Here is a 23,196-nt window from a genome sequence, read left to right as displayed (position 1 = left end):
AATCCCCACTTCACCAGGGGTGTCGGACCGAGGCAAGGAGAATAAAATCCAGAAAGAAAACCACCCAGCAGCACAAACCTCTCCAGGCCCGAACGCAGCACAGAGCATGACATCAGAGGCAAAATATGTGACCAAGCCAGAACCCAGCCACGGGCTGATACACGCACCCTCCTCGCAGGCCTCGACTCTGGCTAAGAGATTTGCTGGAAAATCCTTGAACAAACAGCTCTTTTCTTTGGATGCATCGAACTGGCTGGTTGCAGAGGCAGCCGATGCACGTTCGCAAGCCGGCCTCTCCAGCGATGCACACACAATGGAACTGGCCGCACGCCAGCCGGCAGACACATTCCGGGCACCCACAGACAGTATATGCCCCACTGCCTCCTTTCTGCAGAAGCAGGAACTTGGAAAGAAGAGGGGAGGAGGGATGTCAGCTCTTCATTCAGAGAGGGAAGGAACAGCTTGGGACAGGAGCAGTGCGGGCTTCTGGGATACATTCACAGGCAGGCACCTTACTGGCAGGAAACAAAGAGCGACAGAAGGGATGAAGGAATTTTCTTCTTCTTGCTCCCTCCCTTGTCTTCTAAATTCTAGGGGCATTTTGCATGGTGTGGAGAAAGTGGAGAGAGAGACATTTTTCTTCCTCTCTCACAAGATTAGAAACAGGGATCATCCCATGAGGCAAGGCGACAACCTCTGGGGCTTTTTCGTCTAGAGAAACCCTGACCAAGGAGAGACATGACAGAGGTCTATGAAATTATGCGCGGAGTAGAGAGAGTGAAGTTCTTCTCTCTCACACACAACACCAGAACCAGGGGTCATCCCATGCAACTGCTTGCCAGGACATTTCGGACCCACAAGAGGAAGGGCTTTCGCATGCAGAACAATTAATCTATAGAATTCTCTGCCACAGGATGTGGTGGTGGCTACCACATTGGATCTATCTATCTATCTATCTATCTATCTATCTATCTATCTATCTATCTATCTATCTATCTATCTATCTAATACATTTCTATACCACCCAAAATGCAAGTTCTCTGGACGGTTTGCAGAACAATAAAAACCGCCAATAAAAGATTAAAACATTTCAACAATTAAAATTAAAAAGTTAAAAGTATTAAAACACCATTAAAACAGGATCTAATTAAAAGCCTGGGTGAACAAATGTGTCTTGACTGCCCTTTTAAAAGTTGTAAGAGATGGGGAGGCTCTTATTACAGCAGGAAGTGTGTTCCAAAGCCTCGGGGCAGCAATGGAGAAGGACAAATTCATGGAGGATAACTCTGTCAGTGGCAACTAGTCCTGGTGGCTATAGGCTACCTCCATGTTCAGAAGAGGGATGCTTCCGAATGCCAGTTGCAGGGGACAGGGGCGTAGCAAGGTTCCAGGGGCCTCATTCAGCACCCCAAGCCACGCCTCCTGCCTCTGATGTCAGATGTAAGGGGGCGGGGCAACCTAGCCTGCCCAAGCCTTCCCCTCCCCTCCCCGTTTCCTTGAACTCACCAACACCGTTTAGTGAAGGGTAGGCAGCCAGGGGGTGGAGCAACGGCAAAAGGTGGGAGGAGGAGGAGGAGGAAGAGGAGAAGGAGGAGGAAGGAGGAGGACGAAGCGCAGTGGGAGGAGAAAGCACTGTGAGCCCCAGCTGCAGGGCACCAGCGCCTGGCTCATTAAGGGTGGTGGCAGGGAGCATGCACCCCCAACTTTGTGGGCCCCTTGACCCTCTGGGCCAGGGGACATTTGTCATCCCTTGCCCAACAATGCTATGCCCATGGCAGGGGAGCAACAGCAGGAGAGATGGAGTGCCTTCACCTCCTGCCTGTGGGCTTCTCAGAGGCATCTGGTGGGCCACTGTGTGAAACAGGATGCTGGACTAGATGGGCCTTCTTGGGCCTGCTCCAGCAGGGCTCTTATATTCTTATGTGCAACACCCCCGCCCCCCGGAAAGAAATCAGCAGCAGAACTGAGAGCAAAGAGAAATTTGCTCTATCATTTGGGCTCGGGGCATAGCAAAGCTAGAGTGGATTAGAAAACTATCCTTGATTTCTTGTAACAGAACCCCCCCCACAAATGATTGCATTTATCGACATGGGGTGTGTGGCCTTTGGGATGAGCTTTGCTATGGGGGCTGTCATGGAAAATGCCTGCACTTCTGGATTTGCCATGACACTACTGCACATAATAATAAATAAGAACATTGCTGGCTGACTCCCACCATCCACCCAAGGCCATTGGGGCAGGGGGTGATGGGAGTTGTACTCCGACATCTGGGGACCCACGTCTGATAGCTGCTACTTTAAGAGAGACCTGCCTGCAACCTTGGAGAAGCCGCTGCCGACCTGTGTAGACAACACTCAGCTAGATGAACCTATGGTCTGGTTCGGTAACAGACGGCCGGACATGCTCCGTATATTTATATTTATTTCATTTTTTACATTTTATATCCTGCTCTTCCTCCATGGAGCCCAGAGCGGTGTACTACATACTTAGGTTTCTCCTCACAACAACCCTGTGAAGTAGGTTAGGCTGAGGGAGAAGTGACTGGCCCAGAGTCACCCAGCAAGTCTCATGGCTGAATGGGGATTTGAACTCGGGTCTCCCCGGTCCTAGTCCAGCACTCTAACCACTACACCACGCTGGCATGTATATCCAACATGCGCATCAAGAAGCTTAACGTGGCATTTGCAATAGTTTCTGGGCACGATGGACAGTTGGAAGACGTCGGTGTAAGTGGCTACCTCACTATACTTAATAGCAGGGCTGATCCTATGTTGGGGAAACAGATATTTTGATCTCCATTCCAACTAATGGGAGAGCTGCCACAAGGATCCATCCAGCCCAGGATTATAACCTTCCAAAAGGGGCAAAACATGCCTTGAATTTCAAAGGCTGTGCACATCAGGTTTCCAAATCAAATCTGATTTTATTAAGTTCTCTCTTGGCCTCCTGGCTGTACGCGTTCCAGGGGAAGTCGGAGCAGGGAGGAAACTGCCGAAGGAAAGCAGAGGCAGGCCTGAAATTCCAGGCAGATGGCCAGGCCGTAGGTCTGGGTTGCTCGATGGGATTCATGCCGGAAACAATCAACAAGAGCTATAGGGCTTGTTTTAAACCCACTTGCTACATTAATAGATTCCAGGTGTAGGGGAATATTCCCCCTGCCTGGCCACAATCTGGCAGGAGATCAAATCTGGGTACTCTGATTGCCAAGGGACTTGAAGTTATTGAGTCCAGACATTTGCCACCATCATTTTCAAAGCAAAAAAACCAGTCCCCCTTGGGATACAGGGCAGTTTCCAGATCTGTAGGAATGAATACAGAGCTGCTGTACTCTGCCGCTTTGACTTCCCGCTGGTAGGAACATAGGGACATTGGTCCATCTAGCTCAGTATTGTCTTCACAGACTGGCAGCGGCTTCTCCAAGGTTGCAGGCAGGAATCTCTCTCAGCCCTATCTTGGAGATGCTGCCAGGGAGGGAACTTGGAGCCTAGATGCTCTTCCCAGAGCGGCTCCATCCCCTGAGGGGAATCTCTTCCAGTGCTCACACTTCTAGTCTCCCATTTATATGCAACCAGGGTGGGCATACTTAAGTTTCTCCTCCTCACAACAACCCTGTGAAGTAGGTTAGGCGGAGAGAGAAGTGACTGGCCCAGAGTCACCCAGCAAGTCTCATGGCTGAATGGGGATTTGAACTCAGGTCTCCCCGGTCCTAGTCCAGCACTCTAACCACTACACCACGCTCATACTGCACCAGAGGAGACAATGGTAAACCCCTCCTGTATTCTATCAAAGGAGTTGACACCACCTCCACGGCAAACTTTCCTTTACCTTTGCTCTGGCTAAATCTACAGGGCTAACTCTGCCTCAAAGCCTAAGACAGAAGCATTTCCCCGGCTCGCAACCTGGGATGGAACTAGGAAGATAGGAATCTGCCTTTTACTGAATTGGGCCATTGATCCATCTAGCTCAGTCCTGTCCACACTGACTTGGGATAAGGCAACTTCCTATGGGAAAATGCCTCGAAAGTTGGCATGCACAATAAATAAAGATGGAAGAGTATCCAGCAGCGCTCCTCTGATTTTCCTTGGGAGTCTTGAAACAGGAGCTGTGCTTTTCTTGCCATTCTCCGAATCGGATGCTGTCCTGCCAGACTGTAACTGAAAGGTATTTCTCGGTGTGAGCGACAGAATGCAGTTAAGCCCTTTGCCTTTGTGGCTTCAAATGCTATTTCGAATGGGGATGATTTGCTAAAAGCGGTTTGCTAAAAGCAGGCCAGGGGTTGGCTGCAGCATAAGGGGCTGTGGTGTGTGCGTGTATTGTATCTTCATCACAGCACACGTCAGGGCTGCTTCTGTGGTGACTCAATGCAATGGATCGGGACCCCAAGGCATGGGGAAGATTCCTCCACAAGCCCTATTGAAATGAACAGAAGTTGCATCTGAGGGAAATGCACACAGTTCATTGCTTGGAACGTTGAAAGGAACGTAGGAAGCTGCTGTCTACTGAGTCAGGCCACGGGTCCATCTCAGAGGTGTATCTAGGGAAAATAGCGCCTAGGGCAAGCACTGAAATTGCACCCCCTGTCCAAGCATCTGACACCCATCTTTCAGATAACTTTACCATAATATCAGCTGAAAAATACAAGTCAAGCTCGTTAATCTTTTAATCTTTCAAAAACTATTTAGCAGTGGATGTAGCCAGACCAAAAAATGCTGGAAAACTACAAATTTCAGTATGTGGGGGCTCATGAAATACCCAAATACTATGTGGAGATGTACTTGGAAAACTAAACAGAAGTGCCTGTCTAATTCTCTTCTATGCATTGCAGCATCACTATTACATAAGTATTAAAAATAAATGGAGAATTTGACTTTTCCCAGATACTCTGTAAATAATTAAAGGGTATGCAGAGTAAACTGTCACTGCTTGGAATATATTCTAGTCTTTCAGAAAGACAGTTAAAATGAGAGAAAGAGAGCAAGAAACTCCCAGTGGGCCTTAATATTAAGGGTTTCACACTGATTCAAAGACAAACTCACCATTAATAGCCATATTAGCAAGACATCACATTTAACTCACTTATCACAAGAAGCAAAGTAAGAGCAAATGAATACAATCCTAGCTCTTAAGCATCAGCTCAGTATTCACAAGCCCTGATTCTCTGTACATAGTGCCAATCTGAATATGTGTACAGTGTCTTATATTATATTATAATAATAATAATTATTATTATTTTTACCCGTAGCCCCTTTGGGGGGCTTCCTAAAGGCTGGGTTTTTTTTCCCCCAAAGATCCCCCCTCACCCCACTGGCCTCTAGGGCCTCGCAGGGACCATTTGAGCATGTGCAGTGGCCATTTTTAAAAATAATCTTTTTTTTTTTAAAGGCCACTGAAAACAAAATGGCCACCACGCATGCTCAAATGACCTCTGCAAAGCCTGGCATGACCTAGAGCCTCACAGAGGCCATTTGAGCATGCACAGTGGCCATTTTGTTTTTGGCAGCCATTTTAAAAAAAAATTTTTTTTTTTGCAAAATGATGCCCCCCTTCAAGTGGCGCCCGGGGCACGTGCCCTGCCTGCCCTACCTCTAGATACGCCCCTGGTTCATCTAGCTCAGTGCTGTCGACACAGACTGGCAGTGGCTTCTCCAAGGTGGCAGGCAAGAGACTCTCTCTGCCTTGTCTTGGAGATGCCAGGGAGGAACCTTCTGCTGCATGCAGATAAATTCATGGAGGACAGGTCTATCAATGGCTACTAGTCCGAGGGCTATAGGCCACCTCCAGCTGCAGAGGCAAGATGCCTCTCAATACCAGTTGCAGAGGAGTAGCAGTAGGAGAGAGGGCATGCCCTCCCCTCTCGCCTGTGGGCTCCTCAGAGGCACCTGGGGGGCCACTGTGTGAAACAGGATGCTGGACTAGGTAGGCTTCCTTGGGCCTGATCCAGCTGGGCTGGTCTTATAGATGCTCTTGCCAGAGCAGCCCCATCCCCTAAGGGGAATCTCTTGCAGTGCTCACACATGTGGACTCCCATCCAAATTCAAACCAGGGTGGGCCCTGCTTAGCAAAGGGGGCCATTCATGCTCGCTACCACCAGACCAGCTCACCTCCCCTGTAATGATGCAAATGACAACAGGAAGCAGAACTCCATTGCACGTCCTGCCTCTATGCATACTGGATGACACCCATCTAACGCACCCCTTGAATATTTGTTTTAATTTTTTTAAAAAAACAACACCCTGAAGTTCAAGGATTGTTATCTTAGAAGAGGGGCTCCCTGCCTTGAGTCCTGAGATGCTGGACTATAATTCACATGGCCTCTGGCCATTGTGGATGGGGATTGTGGGACTTGTAGTTCAACAACATCTGGAGAGACTCAATACTGGGAACCCCTGTCTTTAGGGCCCTATGCTGAACCATCTGCCTAATTTCAGGCAGCAGCGTCTCCCCTGTATAACAATGTCTCAACCTTATCTTCAAATCTTTATTGTTACGGTTATTTGACCAGCAAAACACAAAGTACAAAAGCTTTACATGAAAGCGAACTTGGTCAAATAAGTAACAAACTGTTAAAACATAAAACAGAACCGTAACACCCAAATTCATCCATTACATAAAACAGAGGCCTCCAGGCATTGCAATAATATAACATTTAATTCAATCCGACCCCATATCGCGCTTCTCAACATTTCGTATCCTAGTCTTGTTAGCCAGAAAACAATACTTCGCCACGTTATAAGATACTACATCCCAACGGTCTGCCAAAAGTAATTCCAGATAGAACTGCTCAGAACAACTGGGGTATGCTGTCAAAAAAGGACTTGTATCTCTCTCCCGCAAAATTCGATAAAACTGGCAATTCAAGATAACATGGGGCCGTTGACTCCAATTCCCCCGAACCACAAGGGCAGACACGCTCCTTCTAGGGGATCTTACAGTATCTTCCCTCCCGGACAGTCGTTTCTAAGGCATGACACCGGGCCAGCGTCAGAGCCCTCTGGAAACCAAGTACTAATATTTTATTAAGGTATCTTGTTGGCCGGACAGTGATGTTTGATTACCTAAATAGGTGTCAACCCCTATCTGGCTTCTGTCCATCTGTTTCTCCATATCCATAATGCGTTGGCGCGGACATGATCTTGCTCTCCCGTAGCCCAAGACAACCAAAGCATCACTGGAGAAGCCATAGTAGTTCAGCCCCTTCTCCATGTAGGATTTCCACCTAGACCTATATATCATTCAATACTAAGGGTGCTAGTCCTACTGGCTGAAAAATCAACTTCAGCCAATATTCAAATATTACCAGCCAAACACTTGCCTCCACCCGAATTCAGCCTGCTTCCAATCGTAGAAATGCATTGGGGACACCCAATGGAGCACACTTCTCAGAAACTTTCATTGGATTGCCTTCAGCCTGGCAAGGTTGGAATAGATACCTAGCTGTGCTCCATAAAGGAGCAAAGGCCGGATTGGTGTGGAAGACTATACCCAAATACTTAAACTGTGATACCTGTTCAAGTCTATGTCCATTCAACACCCGCTTCTTAGGTTTGTTGGCAAAAGCCATCACCTTGGTCTTTTGATAGTTTATGGTGATCACCTGTGAATCGCAGTAGGACACCAAAGCATTAAGGGCTCTCTTGAGGCCAATTGGGGTCCGTGATAAAATCACTGCGTCATCCGCATATAGGAGTATATTCATAAGAACATAAGAACAGCCCTGCTGGATCAGGCTCAAGGCCCATCTAGTCCAGCTTCCTGTTTTGCACAGTGGCCCACCAGATGCTGCTGGAAGCCACAGGCAGGAGTTGAGGGCGTGCCCTCTCTCCTGCCATTGCTCCCCTGCAACTGGTACTCAGAGGCACATCCTTGAGGCTGGAGGTGGCCCACAGCCCTCTGACTAGTAGCCATTGATAGACCATCTGTTTCTATTGGCCAGCTTAAAGGGATGAAAATCCTGGTTATTCATCTGAGTAGCTAAGTTATTAATATAGAAATTGAATAACATTGGTGCCAAAATACACATGTCTCCACCTTATTAAACAAACAGTGTGTGACTATTTGAAAACAGTCGCAAAGTTTCTTCAGGGAGCAGCGGGGAGGTGTGTTGATGATATCACAGGTACTAGCCAGTAGATCCTCTCTGCAGCTGGCCTGCCCCAGTTCAAACTGAGTTACATAGGAAGCTTTCACGAGAAGTCTTCCAAAGTTCAGCCCAGGACAGAAGGTGGTACTGTGCTTTTATCAAGGCAAGGGGGCTTGAAAACAACCCTCACTGTTTTTAAACTCCAAAGTCTGTGTCAGAGAGAGTGCAAGGCAGTGTGGTTGCCTACAGCCTAGAAAGCTCAGCCTCCAAAAACTGTGTGGAATCTCAGTCATGGCCCCACCAAGACCCACATGGGGAAATGCATAATCACTAAAACATTCGCTGACATTTCACAGGACAGCCATGCCTGAATGACTCCCAGATTTTGGTTCTGGATCAGAATTTCCTAGTTTGGCTTTGGCCTTGAACCTCCTTCTGGCTGAAGTCAGACTAACATTTTAATAAGAGAAAGACATAACAGATCTAATTTCTCAGTAGTTACAGAACCCAGTGAGGAGAAGCTGGAGGTCTGAATCCCAGGGCTCAGACCTCACATACGTGAAGCAATAGTAAAGAAATTATTATTATTTATTTACACAGTCAGACAGGTGTTATTGACTGGTTTGTTTTATCCAGACATCGAGTCCTTCCCAAGGACCTGGGATGGCTGAATTTTATTGTCAATTGTTATAGATATGGTCGCAGAATATAGGCTGTTCCCAGTAAAGCTGCTTTTTGTAATTGGCTGATGGTGATTTCTGTGGTCCCTCTGGTGTTGAGGTGCTCTTCAAGGTCTTTTGGAACTGCACCCAGGGCACCAATGACCACTGGGATGATTTTGGTCTTTTTCTGCCACAGCCTTTCAATTTCAATTTGTAGATCTTTGTATTTGGTGATTTTTTCTATTTCTTTTTCTTCTATTCTGCTTTCCCCTGGTATTGCTATGTCGATTATTTTAACTTGTTTTTCTTTCTTCTTGACTACAGTTATATCTTGTGTATTGTGTGGCAGATGTTTGTCTGTTTGCAGTCGGAAGTCCCATAATATTTTTGCATCTTCATCTTCAACCACTTTTTCAATTTTATGGTCCCACCAATGTTTGGCTACAGGTAGCTTGTATTTTTTTGCAGATGTTCCAGTGTATCATCCCTGCTACCTTGTCATTCTTTTGTTTGTCGTCAGTCTGTGTGATCTTTTTACAACAGCTGATTAGGTGGTCCACGGTTTCATCTGCTTCTTTACAAAGGCGGCACTTGCTGTTTGTGGTGGATTTTTCGACTTTTGCTCTTATTGCATTTGTTCTTAGTGCCTGTTCTTGTGCAGCCAGTATTAAACCCTCTGTTTCTTTCTTCAAGTTGCCATTCTTAAGCCATTGCCAGGTCTTGGTGATGTCTGATTTTCCACTTATATTGTGCAAATATTGACCATGCAGGGGCTTATTTCTCCATTTTTCTGCTCGGTTCTTGACTTGTTCTTTCTTGTAGGCCTGTTTTGTTTCATTGGTGTTGAATAGTTTTGCGTTTTTCACCATTTTAAGTGCATCTTCTTCACTGTCCCTTATATATTCTTCAAGGCCTCTTTTCTCCTCCTCTACTGTTTGATGGACTTGCAGCATTCCTCTTCCACCTGAGCTGCGAGGGAGGTATAGCCTATCTACATCACTGTGGACGTGCAGAGCATGATTGATGGTCATGATTTTCCTGGTCTTACGATCTAGCGTCTCTAGCTCTGCCTGGGTCCAGTCTATTATTCCTGCAGTGTATCTGATAACAGGTATAGCCCAGGTGTTTATGGCTTGTATGGTGTTCCCGCCATTGAGTTTGGACTTGAGGATTTTTCTAACTCTCCTGATGTATTCACTTCCTATTTTTCTTTTAATTTCAGTGTGTGCGATGTTATCAGCCTGGAGAATGCCCAAGTATTTGTAATGTTCTTTCTCTTCCAGGTTCTTTATCTTGCTTCCATTGGGTAGTTCTATTCCTTCTGTTTTTGTTATTTTCCCTCTTTTCATTATTAATGCAGCACACTTGTCTAGTCCAAACTCCATTGCTATATCGCTACTGAATATACGGACAGTGTTTAGCAGTGATTCGATTTCTGACTGGGACTTTCCATACAACTTCAGATCGTCCATGTACAGCAGATGGTTGATTTGACTTGATGTTTTAGATGTTTGGTATCCGAGGCCTGTCTTGTTTAGTATTTGTGAAAGTGGGGTCATGGAGATTACAAACAACAGAGGGGATAGTGAGTCCCCTTGGAAAATGCCTCTTCTAATGCTAACCTGTCCAAGTGCCTCACCATTGATTATTAACTGTGTACTCCACATGCTCATTGCTTTTTAAATAAATATCTGAATGTTTTTGCTGACACCAGTTGTTTCTAAACATTTTAGTATCCATGTGTGAGGCAATGAATCCAAGGCTTTCTTGTATTCAATCCATGCAACACTTAGATTGGTTTTTCTTCTCTTGCAGTCAGACTAACGTTTTAATAAGAGAAAGACATAACAGATCTAATTTATCAGAAGTTACAGAACCCAGTGAGGAGAAGCTGGAGGTCTGAATCCCAGGGCTCAGACCTCACATACGTGAAGCAATAGTAAAGAAATTAATAATAATAATAATAATAATAATAATAATAATAATAATAATAATAATTCAATTTCTATACCGCCCTTCCAAAAATGGCTCAGGGTGGTTGTACCTCTGAGCATAATAATAATAATAATAATAATAATAATAAAACTTTATTTGTTAGCTGTCCCATAACAAATTGTTCTCTGGGCAGCTCACAACACAGCATTAAAACATCAAACAAAAACACATAACACATTATACCACAACAGATCAAAAGGAAACCCGCCCCTTCCCAATACAAAATACAATACAAAGCAATTTAAAAAACCTTTTTAAAAACTTCAGTTTTAAAAATCAAATTTAAAAACCAACATGTAGACTCAAAATGTTCCCTAGTAGCTACCCACGTCACCTCGTTTGTGAGGACAAACCTAACCATGTACTCTGTGCTCCTTGAAGGAAGAGCGGGATATAAATGTAATAAATAAAAAAAACTTCCAGAGAGGGAGTGTGGCTTATGAGACCTGGCTGTTTATTGGGGGCTGAGGTGCAATAAGCAAAGAGGACTGTATATTTGGGGTGAAGAATGTGCAGGCCCTCTGGGGAGCAGGGTCAGGATGCAGCGGTGTATCTAGGGTAGGGCAGGCAAGGCACATGCCCCGGGCGCCACTTGAAGGGGGGCACTATTTTTTTAAATAAAAATTTTTTTTTAATGGCCACCAAAAACAAAATGGCCACCACGCATGCTCAAATGACCTCTGCAAGGCCCTAGCATCTGGGGAAAGTCAAATTCTCCATTTATTTTTAAAACTTATGTAATAGTGATGCTACAATGCATAGTAGAGAATTAGACAGGCACTTCTGTTTAGTTTTCCAAGTACACCTCCATATAGTATTTGGGTATTTCATGAGCCCCAGCATGCTGAAATTTGTAGTCTTCCAGCATTTTTTGGTCTGGCTATGTCCACTGCTAAATAGTTTTTGAAATATTAAAAGATTAACGAGCTTAACTTGTATTTTTGAGCTGATATTATGGTAAAGTTATCTGAAAGATGGGTGTTTGGACAGGGGGCGCAATTTCAGTGCTTGCCCTAGGCGCTACTTTCCCTAAATACGCCTCTGGCAGGATGAAAGCATGCCGTACATTCTTCCAGCCCTATGCAGTATCTCAGAGCTGCAATGCAAGAGGAAAGGAAGAATAACTGGCCGTGCTATATTCTGGCACGGTTTGTGTGCCCCCCAAGAATCGGTGCCCTAGGCAACTACCTAGGTCTTCCTAGTGGATGGGCTGAATCTGCCTGGGGAACAAGCTGGCTGCCCCACTCCTGGTTTTGCTATTCAATCTGGAGAAGGGACTAATCCTGCAACAGCTAGCAGGATCACACCGGAGCTGGTGGTTCCCCGATGGGAGGAGACCTGGTCTTATGGTTGTCGTTGTGCCCTCGAGTCGGTGTCGACTCGTGGCACCCACAGAGCCCTGTGGCTGTCTTTGGTAGAATGCAGGAGGGGTTGACCATTGCCGCCTCCCACGTAGTACAACGAGATGATGCCTTTCAGCATCTTCCTATATTGCTGCTGCCCAATATAGGAAACATACCAGCGGGGATTTGAACCAGCAACCTCTTGCTCACTAGGCATTTCCCCGCTGTATGTCTGAGCACTGGAAGATACTCCCCTCAGGTGATGGGGCCGCTTTGGGAAGAGCACCTGCCTGCTTGCATGCAGAAGGATCCAAGTTCCCTCCCTGGCAGCATCTCCAAGATAGACGTGAGAGAGATTCCTGCCTGCAGCCTTGGAGAAGCCGCTGCCAGTCTGTGAAGACAATGCTGACCTAGATGGACCAATGGTCTGACTCAGTATATGGCAGCTTCCTGTGTTCTTATGTAGAGGAAGATTACCAAGTCAAAACCGACCTCCTTAAGGAGAGGGGAGAGTGAAGAGAATGTTTTCGGCATCGTCCCACCCCTTCTCCTACGCGTGAGAAGAGCACAGTGCTTCCCTCTTCCTGGCCCAGACAGGCTCCATCCCGTCCCCTTTGACGATTTGATTTCAAGGGCATGAAAACATGGGATGGTTTTCCTGCCTGGAATCTGAGGAATGTGATCTTTCAGCCTACGGAGATTGTGAAAAATAAACACACATACACTCAGAACAATGGGAATGGCATTGAAGCCGAATGCGGCGAGAGAAAACAGCAAGCGGACAAAGCCGGGTAATTCCAGATTCGACACCTCATCTGGAACATAGGAAGCTGCCTTCTACCGAGTCAGACCCTTGGTCCATCTAGCTCAGGATTGTCTACCCAGACTGGCAGTGGCGTCTCCAAGGTTGCAGGCAGGAGTCTCTCTCAGCCCTTCTTGGAGATGCCGCCAGGGAGGGAACTTGGAACCTTCTGCGTGCAAACATGCAGATGCTCTTCCCAGAGCAGCCCCATCCCCTAAGGGGAATATCTCTCAGTTCTCACACATGTAGTCTCCAATTCCAATGCAAATCCATTTTGTTTGTCTTTATTTGTTATTTCTCTGTGTGAACTGCCCTGAGCCATTTTTGGAAGGGAGGTATAGAAATCGAATACATACATACATACAGGCAGACCCAGCTTTGCAAAGGAGACATATTCATGCTCCCTACCATAAGACCAGTCCTTCTCCATTTACCATACTATTGGCCCAGCTAACAACCAGTGGCCACCCCCGGGATGGGCCCTCCTCCCTTTACCATGGCAGCAGGTGCAGTGGCAAATATGGAGCAAAATCAAAACCTCCATCTGCTGTCATCGCCCCCAGCACCCAGAGGGGGCCCACACTGGTTGCTGTCTGGATGTGAGCCTTCTCAAATCTGGAGCTGACCTGAATGTTGCTTTGGATCCTGGGAGGAGACCTGGTCCGGTGGTAGCAAGCACGGAGTGTCCTCTTTGCTAAGCAGGGTCCATCCTGGTTTGCACCTGGATGGGAGACTATTTATTTACTGATATATTTGTTCTTATTTAATTAATTATTTCTGCATTTATATACTGCTTCTCAATTCAACCTCCCAAAGTGGTTTACAAAAAACCTGAATAAAGGACAATACTTCAAGCCACATATTTACATTTTTACATGGCCCATCTCACTTCCTCTCCCCTCCCCTCAGAGCAAGATTGCCCCTGGTTGCTCTGTGGTAGCAGTTGGGGGAGAAGGGGCTACATGTGTGAGCACTGGAAGATCTTCCCCTTAGGGGATGGAGCTGATCTGGGAAGAGCATCTCGGTTCCAAGTTCCCTCCCTGGCAACATCTCCAAGATAGGGCTGAGAGAGATTCCTGCCTGCAACCTTGGAGAAACCGCTGCCAGTCTGTGAAGACAATCCTGAGCTAGATAGACCAATGGGCTGACTCAGTATATGGCAGCGTCCTATGTTCCTCTATGACCCCTGTCTGTTTTGAATGCTGTGCTTCTTTCTGGCCTATTTGGCAGCCAGCAATGCTCTTCCACCCCAGGTCCCAAACCCGACTGCCTGGAGATGGAGCTTTGCCAAGTCCTGATAGAGAGAGAAGTCTGAGCATTGGCTGTGTCAGAGCAGTGAGCCTGTGAGTCTGTTAAGAGGGAAGAAGTATCCTTTGGGTGGCCTGTTGAGGCAGCGAAAATCTTCAACAATGCCTTGCAGATCCTGCCAACCGAGGAGCAGCAGAGAAAAACCACCCCACGGTTCACCATGACTTTTTTTGCACTAAGCCACATGCACTGGTTTAAAACTAACATCATGTACTTTTGTATAACCTTTTCAGGGCTCTCTCTCTCTCTCTCTCTCTCTCTCTTTTTCTCAAAATCAAAGGGTGCATCTCTGCGGGGGGCCTCTGGTGGTCTACTAAAGTGAGAGCAAAACCACTATGAAATGCATGCTGACAGCAAAAAAGGGGAAACAAGGAGCCACATGGAGACAGATGTTTTGTTTTTACTGCCGCTGCAAAGCTCTCTTTTTTCAAGAGCTGCTGCTCAATTACAATTAGGAACATAGGAAGCTGCCATATACTGAGTCAGACCATTGGCCCATCTAGCTCAGTATTGTCTACACAGACTGGCAGCAGCTTCTCCAAGGTTCTCTCTTCCTTAGGGAAGAGAGCCGGTCTTGTGGTAGCAAGCATGACTTGTCCCCTTAGCTAAGCAGGCTCTGATCTGGTTGCATATGAATGGGAGACTTGATGTGTGAGCACTGTGAGATATTCTCCTCTGGGGATGGAGCCGCTCTGGGAAGAGCATCTAGGTTTCAAGTTCCCTCCCTGGCAGCATCTCCAAGATAGGGCTGAGAGAGATTCCTGCCTGCAACCTTGGAGAAGCCGCTGCCAGTCTGGGTAGACAATACTGAGCGAAATGGACCAAGGGTTCCATTTTCCTATGTTCCTACTCCCGGCTTCCAGGATTCTGCAGCCCCAAACCATTTATTTACTCATCTTTAAGGCCACATGACTCCCGACCTCAACCCTCTGCACTGACATCACACCAATGGTGGTCCAAAACCCCTATGCTCCTGAGGCAGGACACTGAACACCACCCTCTCCCTTTTTTCAAGTGTGGCTTGATTTTGTGAGTGTCCTTGCATGCAGACACCTCTGCTGACTGCTGCATGAAACACATGCCCTCCTCTGGCTCCTTATTTGCTGCTGGGCTGATAATGAGAAGTGAGAGGAAGCCGAAGAGGAAATAAGGAGCCAACAGTGAAGCACTGGAAACTCTATGGAGTCGGTCTTGTGGTAGCAGATATGAATTGTCCCCTTTGTTAAGCAGGGTCTGCTTTGGTTTGCATCTGGATGGGTGACTACATGTGTGAGTGGAATAGAAATGTGATATAAATAAATAAATAATCCTATTTTATTCTGTTCACAAATCAGGATAATTTTAGTCATTCTCCTCCATCTAATTATTTGCATATCTGGAAGGATGGTTAATGGATGCCATTATGTATCAGTTTTGCTATTAATGTTTATGTATTGTCTTATTAAATAAATTAATATTAAATCAATCAATCAATCAATCATTCATTCATTCATTCATTCCCCTTAGGGGATGGGGTGGGGGGTGCCATTATGTATCAGTTTTGCTATTAATGTTTATGTATTGTCTTATTAAATAAATTAATATTAAATAAATAAATAAATAAATAAATCATTCATTCATTCATTCATTCATTCATTCCCCTTAGGGGATGGGGTGGGGGGTGCTCTTGGAGGAGTATCTGCCTGCTTGCATGAAGAAGGTTCCAAATTCCCTCCCTGGCATCTCCAGATAGGGCTGAGAGAGATTCTTGCCTGCAACCTGGGAGAAGCTGCTGCCAGTCTGGGTAGACAAGACTGAGCTAGAAGGACCAAGGGTCTGACTCAGTATATGGCAGCTTCCTATGAGTCCTGGAGAGAGCCTGCAGTACTTTAATGCTCTTTCCTCTTCCTCCCCCTTCTCATTATCAGCCGAGCAGTGAGGGATCCATCAGCACAAAGATTCATCCCTCTGCGCGCCCTATGAGTAACACAAGTGTATGTACGGTGTGGTGTGGTGTGGTGTGGTGTGGTAACAGCATGGTGTGGAAGGATCTCAGGGGAGGCTTAGCAGCAGGCAGGTAAGAGTTAATATTTTCTGCAGCAGACCATTTATTGTGCAAGCAGCCTCCAGAGAGAGGGAGAGGGAGAGGGAGAGAAAGCGCGTGCCAAAGCTTTGGCGTCTCCACCTTTCCCTGCCCTTCAGCTGGAGGCCAACTCCCAGTGGAGAGGTCACTGCTGATTGGTCAGTCTTCTGGGTCAACGTGGCTCTCTAGGAAGGAAGAAGGGTGAGGCGGGATGCGTTGTTTGGTCAGTAGGCAATTACCTTCCTCTGCATTGCAAGAGCCAGGACAGGACAGAGCGGCTGCATGAAAACACTAGCTAGGGAGTAGAAAACCAGAAGCTCCTCTCTCCTTCCAGTTCTCATCTCACCTCCGCCTGACTTCTTAGCAAGCTGACCAGGCCCTCCGCTGGCTCATGCCAAATAGGTGGCCGGGAGGCTGTACTTGGTGGGCGGTCAGCTGAGATTGGATGGATGGGCTTTTAGGTCCCCACCAGTGTCCTCTGTAATCCCAGATGATCTTGACTGCAACTCCTCACATCCCCAGCCCAAGGCCATTGCAGCTGGGGATGCTGGGAGTTGTAGTCAAAACGCATCTGGAATTCCATGTTACAGAGAACACTGGTCTCATAAGAACATAGGAAAATAGGAACATAGGAAGCTGCCATATACTGAGTCAGTCCATTGGTCTATCTAGCTCAGTATTGTCTTCACAGACTGGCAGTGGCCTCTCCAAGGTTGCAGGCAGGAATCTCTCTCAGCCCTATCTTGGAGATGCTGCCAGGGAGGGAACTTGGAACCTTCTGACTTTCCCAGAGCAATTCCACCCCCTGAGGGGAATATCTTGCAGTGCTCACACATCAAGTCTCCCATTCAGATGCAACCAGGGCAGACCCTGCTTAGCTATGGGGACAAGTCATGCTTGCTACCACAAGACCAGCTCTCCTCTCCTGGTCTCATAAGAACATAGGAAAATAGGAACATAGGAAGCTGCCATATACTGAGTCAGACCACTGGTCTATCTAGCTTGGTATTGTCTTCACAGACTGGCAGCAGCTTCTCCAAGGTTGCTGGTAGGAATTTCTCTCAGCCCTCTCTTGGAAATGCTGCCAGGGAGGGAACTTGGAACCTTCTGCTCTTCCCAGAGCAGCTCAACCCTGAGGGGAATCTCTTCACTTCTAGTCTCCCTTTCATATGCAACCAGGGCAGACCCTGCTTAGCTAAGGAGTTGTAGTCCAACAACATGTGAGGACCCACGCTTGTGAACCCCTGGTTTAAATGAAAGCATGAAGACATATACATCATGGAAGGGGACCAGATCTTCTTAAAGCTTTCATATACAAGTACAGCATCCCTCCAGTGGTTGTTGCTGGTGTCTCTCTTATGTTTCTTTTCAGACAGTGCGCCCTATTGGGGCAGGGAACCATCTTATTTACTTATATATTTTTTTCTTATTTTACAGATCACAAACAACAGCGGAGACTCCTACTAACTGAGCAAAGAGGCACCTTTAAAAGTGGCAATTCTCTTCTCTTTAACAGGCGGAGAGTAGCTGGCCCTATCCAGCCCCAGCACCCCTCCAGTGGTTCTTGCTGGTGTCTCCCTTATGTTTCTTTTCAGACAGTGCGCCCTATTGGAACAGGGAACCATCTTATTTACTTATTTTTCATGAAAACCACTCTGAGAACTTTCATTGAACAGCGGTATGGAAATGTTTGTAGTAGTAGTGATTTGTGCAAGATTGTGGATTGGGGCAAAGGCAGAATTCAAACTTGGACCCAGGTTCGAGACCTGGGCAACATGGGCTCCTAGTATAACCTTTGGAAGTCCCAGATGGGCAGCAGCTGGAGCATATGATTATTTGTCATCAGACTAGCTGTGGAAGCCGAGCATAAGTAACCTTTGTAACGCGGAAGAGATCTATTTCCTGGGTTGCGCTATAAACCTGAGCAGTTACCTCCCTTATCTAGATCTGGGCCGATCCAGAATTGATGGCTTTAAACTTTAAGCCACATGACAGCGCCCCCTCCTGGAGTGCTTTAGTTTTACCTGATGTCACTCATGTCTGTTGGGGTTATTCTTCCACCCCCAGAGATGACTGGTTAGGAGAACCAATGGATGGCTTCTTAAGATTCTGCTTCCTGCTCAAGCTTATAAAATGCTTTCTTGTAGTTAATAAAGGACACCTGGCAGTTAATTCCACCCCCATGTCATGCCAGCTTGCTTTTGTGCTGCGATCAAGTGAGTTTGACGTAGTCTGGATTAACATCCAAAGACACAAAGGTGTTTTTCACCTGTTCGGGTTTCAATTCTCTCTTGATGAGAAACCACCTCTTAGGCACCCGAAGAGAGCTCTCCCCTAAAAAAGATCATGACATTTTTCATTCATTCTGAAGGTGTAGTTGTGCAATGGATTATTATATCACAATATGAAAACAAACCGTATTTCCTATATCAATGAGAGAGAGAGAGAGAGAGAGAGAGAGAGAGAGAGAGAGAGAGAGAGGACTGAATATCTAAATCAGGAGTTTGCAGCCTTGGGTCCCTAGATGTTGTTTGACTACAATTTCCATCACCCCTAGCCACAATGGCTGGGGATGATGGGAGTTATAGTCCAACATAATGCGAGGACCCACGCTTGTGAACCCCTGGTTTAAATGAAAGCATGAAGACATATACATCATGGAAGGGGACCAGATCTTCTTAAAGCTTTCATATACAAGTATATGCTGATTTTTTTCACTACTGAAAGTTGTTTTGCGTCTTTTAACCAGAGAGGCAGGATAGAAATATTTTAATATATAAATCAATATGTGCTGCCGAACTTCAACAGACAGGATTATACTGAAGTTTCACTATCTAGTCTGTTTTGCAGTCTCTTCAGAGTGTGATGCAAAGCATATTTACTTAATTCAAAGTGCTGGTTTTAACTTTTAAAGCCCTAAAGGGCTTGGGAGCGGATTACCTGAGAGAGCGCCTTGCCCCATATGTTCGGGCTCAGACCATAAGATCTTCTTTGGAGGCCCTTCTCCAGGTGCCCTCTCTTGGAGATGCTGCCAGGGAGGGAACTTGGAATCTTCTGCTCTTCCCAGAGCGGCTCCATCCCTTAAGGGGAATATCATACAGTGCTCACACATCAAGTCTCCCATTCATATGCAACCAGGGCAGACCCTGCTTAGCTAAGGGGACAAGTCATGCTTGCTGCCACAAGACCAGCTCTCCTCTCCTCTATTAGAGGGGATGGCACCATAGCTTAGTAGCAGAGCTTCTAGTTTGCATGTATAGGCCTGCAGGTGCCATCCCCGAATGAGACTCTGAAAGCTGCTGCCAGGCAGTGCTGACAATCCTAGGAGCTTGATGGACCCCAAGGGTGATTCAGAAGGCAGCTCCCGATGTTTCTTTCTGTTGTGGAGACCAGCTGCAGAGCAAGGCTGGTGGTGGCCGGTGTTCGGCTGCCACGGCCCCGGGCTGCAGCCCTGAATCTGATGTCAGAAGCGGGGGCCAGGCTAGCCCCACCCTGCCTCTGAAATCAGAACCGGGGGGCGTGGTCTCCCTCCCAAATTGGGCCATGCGTTTCATTTTCTATTTTGTTTTAGGTTGGAGAGGAAAGCCAGTCTTGTGGTAGCAGGCATGACTTGTCCCCCTAGCTAAGCAGGATCCACCCTGGTTGCATATGAAAGGGAGACTAGAAGTGTGAGCACTGGAAGAGATTCCCCTCAGGGGATGGAGCCGCTCTGGGAAGAGCATCTAGGTTCCAAGTTCCCTCCCTGGCATCATCTCCAAGATAGGGCTGAGAGAGATTCCTGCCTGCAACCTTGGAGAAGCCACTGCCAGTCTGTGAAGACAATACTGAGCTAGATAGACCAATGGTCTGACTCAGTATACTGCAGCTTCCTATGTTCTTATGTTCCTAACCGATGTCCTGAGTTGAGCCTCCTGTCGTTTCTACATATCCAACAGCTCTCGCTGCAATCCAGCAGTGTGATTGTCGCATGCAGTGATCTCGCAGGCTTCTCAGCTTGGGTTGGGACAGATGTCGATGAATACACGGCAAAGGAATTTTAGGTTATTTATAATCTCATCCAGCTTGTCTTTCTCCTTTTGAAGCATTTATTTACACCCCCATTCTTTCTTCCGATCAAAGACAGAGGCAGAGCTGAATCTGAAGCCAGCTTCCTCACCGAAACCTGTTCTGAATTGGAAGGCCAGGTGCTGTTTTGGATACGTGCCTTGAATACCATGGGTACTGGAGGACACGCTTAGGGCCAAGCTAGATCAGGCAGTGCAGATCCATGAACTGATTTCCCATCTCTTTGTGTGTTTTGCAAATGGGGTGGGGGGAGAGGCGAAGAAACATGAACCAGCTGGAGGGGATTTTTCTCAGGAAAATAGAAAGTGGGCCAAATCCCTCTGCCCCACTGAGGTATTCCTGATCTGAATTCCCACTTCATAAGATTGTCCACACGACCATAAATCATGGGGTTGGGGAGGGTGGGGGAAGAGGAGAGCTGGTCTTGTGGTAGCAAGCATGACTTGTCCCCTTAGCTAAGCAGGGTCTGCCCTGGTTGCTTATGAATGGGAGACTTGATGTGTGAGCACTGTGAGATATTCCCCTCAGGGAATGGAGCTGTTCTGGGAAGAGCATCTAGGTTCCAAGTTCCCTCCCTGGCAGCATCTCCAAGATAGGGCTGAGAGAGATTCCTGCCTGCAACCTTGGGGAAGCCGCTGCCAGTCTGTGAGGACAATACTGAGCTAGATAGACCAATGGTCTGACTCACTATATGGCAGCTTCCTATGTTCCTAAAGGCAAGAGTGTTCTTACCTCCCCACATAGAACTGGCTGCTAGTTTCTCGCTATGCCATGCGGCCACTTGATTGGCAAGAGAGGAGGATACCTGGCCTCCAGAAAGCCCATAATGCACTGTGCTGCTCACATGGTGCATTGAAGGCAGACCAGAGGCCAGGACGCTCCTTCCCCAGCCTCTATGGTCAGACGGGCTGCCAGTAGCCCAGACTGGACTCCAGGCAGTCTTTTCTGCCACACAACCAGGGACTGGGGGGAAGAGGGTGTGTGCATGCTCTCTTACCTTAGTAAAAGCCTGGGTTAAAATCCTGGGCTACCTGGTGGGACAGCACTGGTTTGGGGCTTGATCCTGGCGCTCCACAAGAGCAGCCCTACCCAGGTAGGGCTGCTCATGTGAACAGCACCCATGGCTCTTTTTCTGCAAAAATGTAATGAGCCCCAACATATGTCCAATATATATGTATATCTCTATCTTGGGCATAGATAAAAATGCAACCATTCCCCCAGTTCTTTCCTCACAACCCCTGCAGCTTGGTCAGCTGTGCATGTCTGTTACTAGATTCCCCGACACTTGACTTGGATCACACATGCATGTTAGTCAGCTGATTCAGGGGTGTCTTGGATGTATGCAGGTCTGGCCCATCCACTAGACAGATCGAGGTGGTTGCCTAGGGCACCAGTTTTTTTTGGGCGATGCATAAATAGTGCCAGCATATCTCATTCCCAATTATCCTTTCCCCTGCTCTTGTGTTGGATCTCTGAAGTACTGCCCAGGAGTGTAAAAACATTACCCAAGGTCCTTCACACACTGCACCCCAAAACACACAGTCTTTGCTCATTGCACCTCAGCCCCAATAAACAAGTAAATCCATAAGTTGTGCTCCCTTTCTGGAATATGAATTGCCTGCCTCAGCATTCCTTTCCAACAAGGAATAGTTTCGGACAAGATTTCCAAACTGACAGCAACGTCTTTTCATCTCTGAAATGCTAGAGTTTTGCCCCCATAAGAGCTTGGGGAACTCTCTCCCACTGTATCCTCTACCCAGCACAGGCTGGTCATTCACTGGCCATCTGTGTGGGCTGGCTATTTGACCTCGTGAATGAGCACCCTGCACGGCTCAAGTTAAAGCTGGGACTTTGCACTTCATGGCTGGCAGGAAACCATGATCAAACTTCACCTAGAGCACCAAAAACCCTAGCCTCGAATGTATGAATCAGCCATCACAGAACTGACATCAAACACCTTCCCTACCATTTAACATGTTTTGGTGTTAAATTGCAAGGACAAGTTGCATCCTTTGCAAAAAAAATCACATTATTATTTCCCCACTGGGAAATTCCAGCATCTGCTTCATGAATCCAGCCGTGGAGCCTGCGTGACTGAGGCTGGTCCCAGAACCAAGCTCTTGGCATGTGTGTACTGCAGGAATTCAAGTAATGCTCCATGAACCTTATAAAAGATCTCACAGGCCAAAGGCTTAGATCGTCGACTGTGGGCGTGTTATTTATTCCTGCGTGTGGTTTCGTTTAGCGTTTGCGTTTTTACAGTGTGTTGACATTTTCCTGTGTAAACCCCTTTGAAGATATTTCTGTGGGAAGGAAAACATAAATATCATAAATAAAAAAGAAAAATGGAGAAAAATGGATGATACAGTTTGTTGGGGAGCTTTAGAGTTGGAGAACAGGATGTCTGAATGAGGTATTTGCTGGATAACTGTTATATCGTATCATATATTCTGCTTAATTCGTACAAGGGCCAGGCAAAAGAGCCAACCCCCACCCCCGGAATGTCCTTTCAACCTATTTGTCTGAAAGTTTCAGAATCCAGACGAGATTTTCTTGGTGGTGTTCCTAGGAACATAGGAAGCTGCCATATAGTGAGTCAGACCATTGGTCTATCTAGTTCAGTATTGTCTACACAGACTGGCAGCGGCTTCTCCAAGGTTTCAGGCAGGAATCTCTCTCAGCCCTATCTTGGAGATGCTGCCAGGGAGGGAACTTGGAACCTTCCACTCTTCCCAGAGCAGCTTCATCCCCTGAGAGGAATATCTTATGGTGCTCACACATCAAGTCTCCCATTCAGATGCAACCAGGGTGGACCCTGCTTAGCAAAGGGGACAAGTCATGCTTGCTACCACAAGATAGCTCTCCTCTCCTCGTGTGTG

This window comes from Hemicordylus capensis, chromosome 10 (assembly GCF_027244095.1).
Source record: "Hemicordylus capensis ecotype Gifberg chromosome 10, rHemCap1.1.pri, whole genome shotgun sequence".
Classification (NCBI taxonomy): domain Eukaryota; kingdom Metazoa; phylum Chordata; class Lepidosauria; order Squamata; family Cordylidae; genus Hemicordylus; species Hemicordylus capensis.
This window is presented reverse-complemented; position numbering follows the sequence as displayed.